The following is a 12401-nucleotide window of genomic DNA, read 5'->3' as shown; positions in this document are numbered from 1 at the left end:
ATGGACCAATTTCAGTCAAAAAAAAGGTTGTTTCTGTCCAGCTCAAACTGAACCATAGTTTGGCGATACTGATAGTAATACCATAATGATATCACAGTGGCCGGTTCATTAATTTCACTATCTGCTGAATTGACAAAATGCTGATGTCTATAAACCAATCAATAACAAGATAAGATAGGTGCAGCTCAAAGGTAAAGAGAACAGGACGTTTGTATGTCATACAAAAGTCTTTAGTGCACTCTCTGAATAACAATGTCAGTGTCATAATTGAAAGACAAATATTAGAATATATGCGTAACCCTTATTCACGAAACATCTTAGTAAGCTGTGTCACTGTATGACATCAATATTAGATTTCCAGTGAAAGTAAAGTAGAGCATGCAATAGTTTAACACTTGAGCATTGATTTTGAAGTTTTGGCTGCTGAACTGGTTCAAGAGTCGAAAAAGGTCAACAGTAGACGTCTTTTCTTAAAGTCCCAGTGGTGCAGTACAGTACAAATTGCAGCTGAGGTCTGCCGTCCCTCACAGCCACTCAACTCACTCAACTTTTCTCAGTTGCCCTGTTTGTTCATGTGGGCATCACATATTTCTCTGACTCACTTCAGACTTGAAGTTTAGACTCAGTCATGACAGCAGTATCACATTTCTAAGAGGGGGGTGGGGGTTGCAGGCTCCACAGTTTCCATTTTGCCAAGCATGGATCACAAACACGTACACACTCACACACACACACTCCCAGGTTCAGTCATTTCTCTTCTTCAGTTGGTCATCTGTGGTCATTTCCTCTAAACATCATCCTCACTACAGAGAGGACTTGACTCATTTCCTGACTGGTAATTAGCTCTGTCTGGCCCTCGGAGAGGAGGATGACCCACTGCAATAAGAGTCATACTCCACAGATAGACCAGGATAGGTTTGAACACAATCACACACACACACACTTGCTCAAATACGCACAAAGCTTCTCACTTATATAAATAAACTACAATGGGGCAGAGTTTTCCGGGCCTTTTCTGGAGTTTGCCTTTTCACATATGAAGATCGCAGCAGGAGATTGTGCGATTCAGACGTTCCTGAACATTCAGGCGAGGGGGGATCTCTTCAATCTCACTATCTTAAGTTGACATTTTCATCAACATTGTCAATATATGTGTGTATGGCACCACTCTTTTATCCTCATCCCTCCAATTGGCCTTCTTACACGAGCTCACTCTGACAAAGCAAATGTCTGTGAGCAACTGACTTGGTCATTAACGTTTTCACAGACAGCCCCTCCAGAAAATTTCAGAATAATGTCCAGACTTCGGAGAATGTCTAAAAGCAGCATTGCAGCAATGCTGTGCGATCTGTGGTAGGAAAAAGTCAAATCTGTTGCCTGGCAAAATAACAGCTAAGTTTCACTGAATCTGTTTTGTAGTGACTGTACTACAGCATGGCTTGGCAGCAAACCACTAAGTAAGAAAAGAAGCAAGTAAAACAGAGCTTGGGGGACACAGTGTGTACGGCTGCTGGCATGAGCAGGGCACGGCTGATTGAAATCTTTGTCGGACACACAGGGAGGAAAGCAGCGGCCATTATTCGCTGCCCTGGTCACCCCTCTAGAGAACAATTAAAGCCAGAGTTATTACAGTGCCACTTCAGAGTGTCTAAACTGAAGAGTCAAAGAACCAGTGATTGATTCATTTATCATTATGTACTTTACACTGATGAGTGATTTGTTTTTTTAGCTGACTCCCTCTTTGGGCTTATCAAATGCCATTTTCAGGATGCTTGACTGCACGCGTTTATAGAAGCGAGTGGATTTGTTGTATGTTTTTAATCCCTCCTGGCAGAACCCAATTAAATTACGACCTCAATTAAGTTTGGCTGAATTAAGCCAAGGAGAATAGAATAATTAGGGATTGATTTCAATGGATTCAATTTATTCAATTTAACGTCTGATGTGAAATTGAATTAAAAACTGCAAAGAAATTATTTAAATGTACAATATGTAACTTCGACCGCAATCAAAACAAAGGCTTATAGTGTGATGGCATTGTGAAGCAGCATGGCATCATGGGACTTGTTGTTTCTACCACAATTGCAGATGAAACTCTTCCTGATGGGACATGCAAATCATGTTCATGGTTCGAATATTACACTTTTATTCATGTTACATATAAATGGTAATGAATAATCGTGATCAACTACTAGTGACCAATACAAACCGGGGAAAGAAGAAACTGCTAACTGGCTAAATGGCTGTTTTTCCTTCCTCATATGTTGTTTGTCCCGTAAGTTATATAACAGACAGGCAGAATCACCTTTAAAGTGGATATGACGCAATCAATTGAATTGTACACTCTCTGAAATAGTGTCAGTCTCATCAAGGTTTTATTTCCCCCCTTTGCATTAGTTTACATGTGATTTATGTGTATTTTGTCCAATCTCACAAAGATGAGGAGTGTCAAGATGCCCTGGGCAACTATCTCACAGGCCTCAATAATAGCAAGATTAATTATGGGTTCTTGGCTGAGACACGCACTTGAGCTGGTTCAAGTACAAGAAACCAGATTCAATTATACCTCCCTCGAGATATGGGACAATCCGACAGTAAAGGAGACAGGTGGTTGAAGCAAGACCACACGCAGAGGAGGAGAGAAGTGGATAAGAGGAAGAGTGGAGGAGTGTGAGAGAAAAGAGGGAGTGGGTGAAGGGTCAAGTACATTCAGTCAGCTTAGTTTGACTTATATGGAGAGGGCAGACAACAATAAGTGCTTGTGTGTCCGGGGCCTTGAAGGCAGTGCAGCTCCTCTGCTCTCACAATGGCCGCCTTCCCACTCCAGGGCCGAGCATGGCCTGGCCTGAACTCCCCCACGAACATCACCCTGAGCTTCTCTTTAAACTATATTTCGTTCACACTCTTCATGATTTGTCCGCGAAAAGAAGAAAAAATATATACTTTGGTCGAATGATAACACTGCTGATTTCCTATTATAAACATCTGGAATTGGCTGTAGTTCTTCAAGGCTGTACTTGGCGCAGTTATGGGAAAATTACTTTTGTGCAACTCCTTTAAAATAAGTCGTCTGCTTTCAGCTCAGTTGCTTGGAAGAGATAAGAGCAAGACTGGCAGCCTGGGTTGTTTTTGCCCATTCACAGATTTTAAGAGAGGACCATTCACATTTGTTGGTTTTAGAGCTGGCCAATGGAAACACTCAGGTAAAAAAACAACTTACTGGATGTGCCTGAATAAGTAAAAATAATCAAATCTGAAAAACCGCTCAGTCAAAAAAATTATATTTGCAGCACAGACTCCGAAGGCACATCATTCATTTAATTGATTGTTCACAAACTGTGTTTTTTGAGTTACCATAAATTTGTGACATCACCACCCAAGGTTTGGTACAACACAGGGTCTTTCTCTGTCTTGAGCCAAGCATGGCTTCCTCTCGAGGCCTGACTGATGTTGGCTAAACATCAGGAGCGTGTTGAATGCTAGAAAGAGGAGTTAAGCGGTAAAACGGGGGAAAGAGACAGACTTCTTGGTAAAAAAGAAAAAAAAGAAGGCCTCAGTGTTAATCAGAGATTTCCCAGAAGAGCCGGAGTCATCGCCTCTGGGCAGAGACAGTGGGAGAACGAGGGGTATGCACAGAGGTGAGGAAACCAGAGAAGACGTGAATGAGAGATAGACAGGGAGAAGCAGAGGAGAGGAAGAGGGCAAGGAAGGCAGGCTGCATTCCTGTGGCCACAGCTGCGGGAGCTGCAATCACTAGAATGTAGCGCTGCCTCGATGCCGACAATTTCTGGACACATTACAAACGAAATAAAACAGCACGACATGTCTGTTTTTCGAATCAAAGAAGAGACTAGCAATCAACGTGCTGGGGTTTACACTACCTCCCTCCCTCCCTCGCTCTCTTCCTCCCTCCATCCTCCTCCCTGGCTGAGTATCGTACCCTCCGTGGCAGGGATGACCCCTTCTCTGTCTCTATATTTGCCCCTCTTTGTTCACCGCTGGCCAGTTGGGGAAGGCATCTGAGCCTATGACCATCGATCATTGGCCTGACAGCGGGCCCCAGGCGGGGACTGCCCTGTTATTTGGACTCTGTGACGACTTCCTCAAAAAAAAAAAAAAGGGGGCCCCTCCTTCCCTCAAAGGCCTGGCATGGCTGAGGTTTGGTTTGGAGCCTCTATACCTTCCCTGTATGTCCCGAGAAAACACATTGCATTCACTGGCCGCATGTTTGGGTCACGCTAGGGTGAGCAAGACAGATAGAGTGTGGAGTAGGAGTAAAAATGGTCGAGGGAGCGCAAGTTGTGGTCCTGGAAGTTTTCTCGGTAGCTTCTCCAGGCCCAGGGAGAACCGGGATGAGGACTTTGGCAGTGGTAATAATAGAAGTGGAGGTTAACGTTTGAAATAAGAAAACAGAAAGCAACAGCTGGAGTGCCTGATTTATCGACCTGATCTGCCCAAGTTCTGTCGAGTGAAGTATAGCCACAGCACATTATAAATACTTTCAGTTTTCATTTGGACCCATGTGTTTATTTTATGGTGGTTTGTGCCTCTACGTCTTCCCAGATGACAGTGTGCGAACATCCTTGGAAAGGATAAGCCCTAAAAATACAGACAGAATTCCTCCTCTCCTGTTAACTGTCTTCCTTTACTGCTTTACTCCCCCGGCTCATCTCTTTCCATCATCCTGCCTCCTCCTTCACTCCTCAGCTCATCACCTCCTCCCAGCTTTGCTCCCTCCTCTCACCCCACTCACTCACCCCCCCACTCCTCTTCAACACTAGACCGGAGCTTGGTAGACGGGCGGGTTTTACCATTGTCTCGCTGCTCACGACGCGTTATCTTTACAGCTGGCTATAATTGGAAACAGGAGTCTTTCTATTAGGATGCATGGTGACACGGGTATCTGTCTCCTCTGATATTCCCACACTGGCTAATTTCCCCCCTCATCTGCATTCAACAGAGCGGAGACAAGAGAGCGTGACAGTGGATATGCACTCCGGCACAACCCTCGGCTTTACGCACACAACAAATTGCACTTAGGAGGTTTATTCAGAAATTACGTCAATATGGGGTTTTTGAAAACATGTCGTTGTAAGAGGTTAAACTGGTTGTTTGTGGGTTAAAAAAGCCACGAGTATGTTCCATGACAGGAACAGATGGGATTCATGGCCTGAGCTTTGATTCATCCCATCTTTCTGTCTCTTTCTGCATTATCTATCAACAAAAGCAACAACTTTTTAATGGATACACTCGATTTTAAGAGATGCTGATAGCGTATTTAATAATGATGGTGATTGTTTTTTGCAGTAAAACCTATTAGACAGCTTATTTCAATACGTCCTAAATTGTTTATTTTAACCTTCTTCAACTTTCTTACATACTTTCAGTGCAGTATTTGCTTGCTCTTCCCCTACGGATGCTAAAAACAGGCTGAAAAGATGTTTATGAGAGTCTTGTCTAGAGTGTCTGTAAGAGAACGGGCCCTGCGTGAGGAGCCTGTCTAACAAAGGGTGCACACACTTCATTAGCACTGTCCGTGAGAAGGAAGGAATCTTACACATGGAATCACTCCTGATCTCCCGTCTCAGGCTACTGCTGTGCAGAGCCTGGACTCGCTGGCTTCCTTCCTTCGAAATCCTCCTGGCCCCTGCCTAAACACAATGCTCAATTTGTTCATATCCAGCTCCAAAGAAAAGGCTGACACACAAAGCATAGGAGATAAGGTTACAAACTGTCCTTACACCCACAGGTGTGGAACTTGCAAAGCCTTCCAAACATCACCTATAGTCCCCCGCCCTACACCGTCACCTCCTCCTCTGCTTTCTGGCCACATAAAAGAATAGGGTTGAAGGATAGAGTGATGATGAGGAGGATGAGGGTGAGAGATGAGTGAGAGCTAATAATGGAGAGATTGAGGGGTATAATAGACCTGCTGGTGCGATTAGAGGAAATTTGGCCATTTCTCCACACACTGCATGCTTGTACAAGTACGCACACAAACTCACTTACACACAGGGAGCGCTCACTCAGCTGCTATCTCACATTGCATCACGCTGCTCTGCACCTTCACACCAGCACTCGCCTTTGCTCTCTCAATCTCTCTGCCTTGCTCTGATTCAATGGCATCAAATGGTTGGAGTTGACAAAAGAAGAGAGGGAGTGCTGCCAGCTGCCCCAGTGAGGTCATTCCCACACAGCCTCTTACTTTCACCGCACTACCATGGACATGGCCTTGACCCTATCCCTTTCACAGCCATTACTTTATTCTACTAATTTTCACAAAGTAACTCTAGTTGTCTTTTAACAATTGCCAACCAGACACGTCCAAAGACATGCATTTCATCTGCCTTCATCCGTAAAGCACAATGGGGTTTGGAGCCTTCTCAATGTACCTTGGAGAACAGTGTCTTCTGTTCCCACCAATAGAAATACAATACGAACACCAAGACGGAATATATATATAGGACCACATTGGTACTTTGTTACTTCTCACTTATGTACCGAAGGTTCACTGAGATCTTATCTTCCTCCCTCATTTACTCAACACAGAAATACCTTTTTGATAAAAACTACAGCTATGTAATTATGCTATTCTTTTCATTTTTTGACCTTATCTCATTTTGAAACTGCAAGAAAAGTGTTAGCTGTATAAATAGAAAGTCCAACGATGAAATAAACCTAAAGTGTTAATATATAAAAAAAAATTGTCGATAAGGGTGAAAGCCTTGTGTGTAATGAAAATATATCTTCCAATATCCACCAATTTTTCTATTTTAAATAGATAGATGAGGCAAACATTTGTGAAAAATGGGAAACACGCTTCCTCATGGCTACAGAACGATTTTCTAAGGAGTTCCACCTGGCTCATTCATGGAGCCTATCATTTTTCTAATTCATATAAATGAACATTTCTTTACCCTTTCAAAATCTGAGACCAATGTTCTTTTAAAAAACAAGTATGAGAAATAAAATACTGCTGGTATTTGAGAAACACAAATGTACTCATTGTAAACAGTTTTGGTTTGACACCAAAAGCAAAAATATTGTGGAAAATGGTCCCATAATAAAACACTGAAGCTTCTGCAGTGTTCTTTGTTTTTGTGTTACCTACTTGTTTGAGTAAATTGTTAAAAGAATGTAACAAAATATATGAGGCATTTCATCTTTCTTGTATATCTCGCCTCATTTCGTTACACCTCAGTTTTGCAGCACAGTTAATGGTGGATGTCATGATGAGTATACAATTTCCTCTGCCACTGTCCTGCTCCTCTCTCACATTCTGCCTGCCTTCCTCCTGAGCTCAACCCATCCATCCATCCATTCATCCATCAACTCACTTCTTCATCTGTCCATCCATTATCACCGACACAGCAACATGGCTTTACCACGAAGAAGCCTTGGAGTCGTGAAACGCTGTCTCTTCCCCCATCATTCTTAGCTATTGGTCCCCTGGGATGTCACAGAGGCTCCAGAGAGACTTTATTTGCCTTGCTGGGACGATGTTTCCTCCTTGTGAATAACTTGTGCCTTCACCGACATGTGGAAAGTGTGCCGTTGTTTTCTTTTTATGCTTTAGTCGTATAAGCTGCATGCATTTGAGCTTAAATTGCACACAAGTGAGGTAAGTGTGTTGGAAGTATCGCCCAGTGAAAAAACTCTATCTCTTTCACACACCCACACCTGCTTTCCCCTTGACTAGGTGACTAAGTCCATATCTCTCCTCGATGGCATGAACTGTAGGTGAATCACTGACAAATATTGTCTTAGGATTTTCTCCCTTTTCTCCCTCATCTGTTTCTGCGGCTCTTTCATTGAAAGACTCTTTATCACTCTGCCATGAAGGCCTTTTCTCCCCGCTCTCTCACGTCCGAAGGAGCAGAAGAAAGAGGGCGACGTGCCTTTCAACAAACAGAACAATGACACTTCAACGAGATCCTTGGCCTGTGTACATTCCACACACTTGCACAATAACTTATCAGAGGTGAAAGGAGGAAGGGCAAAGAGAAAGATAGCTCGTATGAAAGAAAGGATAAAAGGCAAAAAACGTCGGGAGATAGGGGCAGGGAGGTGAAGAGGTGAACGGTGTGTTTAAGAGATCTTAGTTTGCTTCCTCAAACCCTCTCGGTCTTGGAGGTCATGGCAAGGTTGCTTGAATGGTGGGTGGGATGCAGAATAACAGACTTGTTGTGTGTATCCATGTCGATCACACACATACATGCATTTGTGTGTTCATATTTACCCTTTGTGTACGGACAAATATAAGAGGCACCTGATGTCTTTATTCCTAACTTGTTCAACTCACAGATTCTCCCCCGAAGCAAAGGGCTATAAATTCACAAAAGCGACACGAAACTCAATCTGAAAGTAGAGCTTGTCAGAAAACTTGATATAACAATTTAAAGCTGCGTCTATTGGGTTGCGGTTCAAAAGAGATTAGGCATTCACCATTTAGTCATGCAGCTCTTGAGCCGGAATCAGAGGTGAAGGAGATCAGTCCAAAGGAAACAGGATCTCATCTGAGCTGATCCAGATCTGAGACTGGCTCGTAAAACTGTCCCCCCTAATGGATCACCTAACTGGAAGCGCACACTCAGAAGCAGAGCATGTACATGCGTGCAAAGACTCACACAGATGTATAAGTGAATACATATACACCTGGGAACGGGCACATGGCTACAAACACAGTTGTCCTTCTTAGAAGACGAGCTGAGATTTAAGCTCATGAATCCATAAAACACAAATTTGTGTAAATTGTTTGCTGAACTGTGTCATATTTGCCCGTGTGTTACAGCTCAAACAGCCTGCACTGCCCCTGTGATGTGGACTGGCTCTCTCAGGAGAGAACACACACACATTCACACCCGCACAAACCAATAACATTTCTGCTTGCCCCCTTCGGCCAAGTCCAGCGCTTGACCTCTCTGTGTCACTCAATCCAGCGGGCAATGTTTGCTTTCGTCATCATAAATATTAAATATGTGCAGAGGTAAATATTTGGGGTTTGGCGACCTCGAAGTGGTAAATGAATTAATGTATTCACACGGAGAGGGCAGGGGAGTCAGGGTGTTCCTGCACACACTCGTCCTTTCAGCTTCTCCAGCTCTTTTACCGTAAAGGACTGTCAGTGGTCACACAGGGGAAGACCCACAACTCCTGAGGCATGGCAGTAGAAAAAGAACCATGGTACATGACTGAAATGGGAGGTCAACATTTTTGTCAGGTAATTTCTGTTGTGATACACTTTGACATTGCGTGTAAACAAGGGAAATTAATTTAAGAAATGTAAATAAAGTTCAACAGAGCTCCGTGTGTCCAGGTCATAAACTCGCACAGACATTAAGTTAGATTATCCAGGACAGAATTGTAATCCCTGGCAAGAGCTCATTATATTTTTTCTGACTGAATTTAGCATCTAAGTTCCTTAACCTATAAACTGCATTTAAAAATATTCTAACAGTGGGATAAGACGAACACTACTGAATGGATTTCCACAAAACTTAGTGGAAGGATAGGATAAGCTCAGAGAAGGAACCATACAAAGTTTTGCCTCTAGAAATGTGTTTTGAGTTTATTTTTACATTGCAAGATAAGGTATTTGTTGATGGATTTCCCAGGAAATAAAGCATTGATCTTCATGAAAAACACAAGCCACATTTAGGTAACTGATATCTGTAAGTTTATGCAATTTGATGCAGCTTGATTGAATTTCAGGGGTCTGTTAGGCGGAGGAAATTTATTCTAGTTTTATTGTTCCTGTTTTCCTTGTTGTTAGACATTGGAAAACCAACACTAAACACTAAATTATGCATATAAAGATGTAATTGTTTTAGTGAGTACATTTCTCACTAAGAGGTGGACACATTAACAGGATGGTCTGTGATGGTCAGTGGTACTTTGGGCTGTGGGAGGTGTGACTGAGAGGGTGTAGTGGTGGGGGCCTGGCGTCTTTGGTAAACTGAGAAGAGCTGGCAGAAGGGCAATCCACTGCTGACCCCGGCCTCGGTGTATAATTATGCCCTGTGACCCGGAGAACATCCTAAATCACCAATCCAAACAGTCAGATCCCCCGGTAAATACCCTGGGAGAAGCTCCACACAGCTCCCTGCTCCCCCTGCCGCCCGGGGTCTTTGGCCTGCGCCGTCCCTGTGAAACCTACACATTCACACACATGCACACACTGCACACACACACACACACACACACACACACACACACACACACACACTGCACAAACACACACACTGCCTCGGGCATTTTCACAGCTCTTGACTGAATGCCCTTTTTGGAATAGATGTGGGATCAATCCACATTCGATGCTGTCATTTTGAATTTTGAAAGTAATGCAGAGTATGTATTTTTTTTGTTATTTCTTCTTGTGCGTCTATGTTAGAGCTCAGATCCTATAGGGTTAGGGTTCGGGTTGAAGGAGCAATCTGAGATTATTTTATTCTGAGGTGTATTTTCAGGGATTTTATCATAATACTTCAGTTGCTCCACTGTTTTGAAGATTCTCACTTTAATGTTCTGTTTCAACTGGATCACGCGGTCTTGTGTTTACTCTGATGTGGCTGAACGCAGAATGAGGATGCTTGCCAGTTGTCTCTGATCACAGACAGAAGATGCTTTGGGACACTCAATGAGGACAGTGTAGCAGCGCTCAGAGGATGAGGGGATTTTTAAAGAGGGTGGGAGGCATGAAGATTTTCGTTGGAGGGGTCTGAAGTAATGGACCTCCTGGAGTGCTCCACAAAGACACCCAACAACAGAGAGATGCACTGCATCAAACCAGGGGGACAAGAGGGGTTCAAAAAGCGCTCTCCCCTGGGGTCTTTCAGCCTGGCATCCCGGCACCCTGGCCCAGCGGGGGGGCAAGCTTCTTCACACAAACACAGTGGGAGGATGAGAGGATGGGACAGGGGAGGACTACAATAGAGGGAGGAGAGAGAAGCTCTGAAGGACAGTGTGAAAATGAGAAAACATGAGACACTAAATACTTTGGTCATTGTGCTGAGAGAGCGTCTGTTGTCCCTGGATGATAATGGTCATGGCAGCTGCTGTACTTGTAGTTCAATGGGTTTGAGGGATGCAACTTTAAAAACTGGTGTGTTGTGTTCGTCCAGCAGACTTTAGTTAGAGGTTCTCGTCTTCCACCTCCTCCTCTTCGTCTCTGAGTCAAACTGTGTACTCTGTGGACGCTTTTCCTCTGCCTGGAGATCATCATCGTCATCATCACTGGAGCCACCGATGAGCACGGCTCATGTAGCTGCCATTCATTAAAATTCAGTATTGATGGAAATGCCAATCTGAGCGGCGCCAAGCCAAGCTGCTCCCTGCCAAAGCCAAGAACTGCCCGCGTTGTAACCCTTCCTGGCGGAGAGCGTGATGTGAGTCAGGTCCAACCTCTCTCTTGGGTGCCAAGAAGAACTCCGTGTAACCCAAAACACTGACAGGGAGCCAGTCCGAATGTGAATGTCCTCAAAGAAAACCAATAAAACAAGACTGTCATTGTGGCATCCCAGAGAGCCGACGGTTCAGGAAAGACTTAAAATCCACTTTGTAGTGTATACATATACCCATAGGAGAATAATAGATAGTTTACAGTGCATGTAAAGATAATCCAGAAATACCCTTGATGTGTTGAGGTTTTTTAATCTTGTTTATCTGCACTGTGAATGTGTTTCCTGTCTTTTTGTATCCATCTGCTTGTCTGTCTATGTATACCTGTCCGTCTGTATGCATTTTCAAAAGCAAATGAAAATGCATTTAATCAAAAGCTCAATGAAACCTTTCAGTGCTCCTCTATGTGAACCTGCTGACACTATATGTTTATTGCAAAGTGGGAAAAAGTCTCCATATAAAACCACACAGACAGACGCACATATCTCATTCCCATGATGCAATGGGCCTCATTTGGATCAGCCAGTTTTATAACGTTTACTCATCTCCAAGAAAGGGAAAGCAGGGGAAGGAAAGAATGAAGAAAACGATAGAGGGAGAGAGAGAAATGAGTAGTTAAGTGTGAGTGTTTCTGCCGCGGCTTTTTTAGATGACGGCCTTCTGAGGAAACATAAGCTGCCTTTTTGTTTTAATAGAAACATTTAATTAAGCAAAATGATCCTAACAGACTACAGCTGTGTTTCCCCCCGCACTTGCGTTTGCGTTTATTGCGTGTGGGAAATCCATTTCCACTTTATTCAGACTGTCTCAGATTTATAGATTTTGCAATTGTCTCCTCAGCACTTCCTGTGACTTCTGTCCTGTGCCAGTCGCCCCGGCTGTGCAGCTGGACGGCTTAGTGGCAATTTGGAGTCTAACATTTTCCAGTTAAATCGGAGGTGTAGCGTGTCGTGCATCTTATTTGTCGCGGAATGTGTTGCAAGTAAAAAGCGAGATTTTGTAGA

The sequence above is a fragment of the Limanda limanda genome, chromosome 6 (assembly GCF_963576545.1).
Source record: "Limanda limanda chromosome 6, fLimLim1.1, whole genome shotgun sequence".
Classification (NCBI taxonomy): domain Eukaryota; kingdom Metazoa; phylum Chordata; class Actinopteri; order Pleuronectiformes; family Pleuronectidae; genus Limanda; species Limanda limanda.
The sequence above is the reverse complement of the archived record's forward strand: the minus strand, read 5'-3'. Positions refer to the sequence as shown.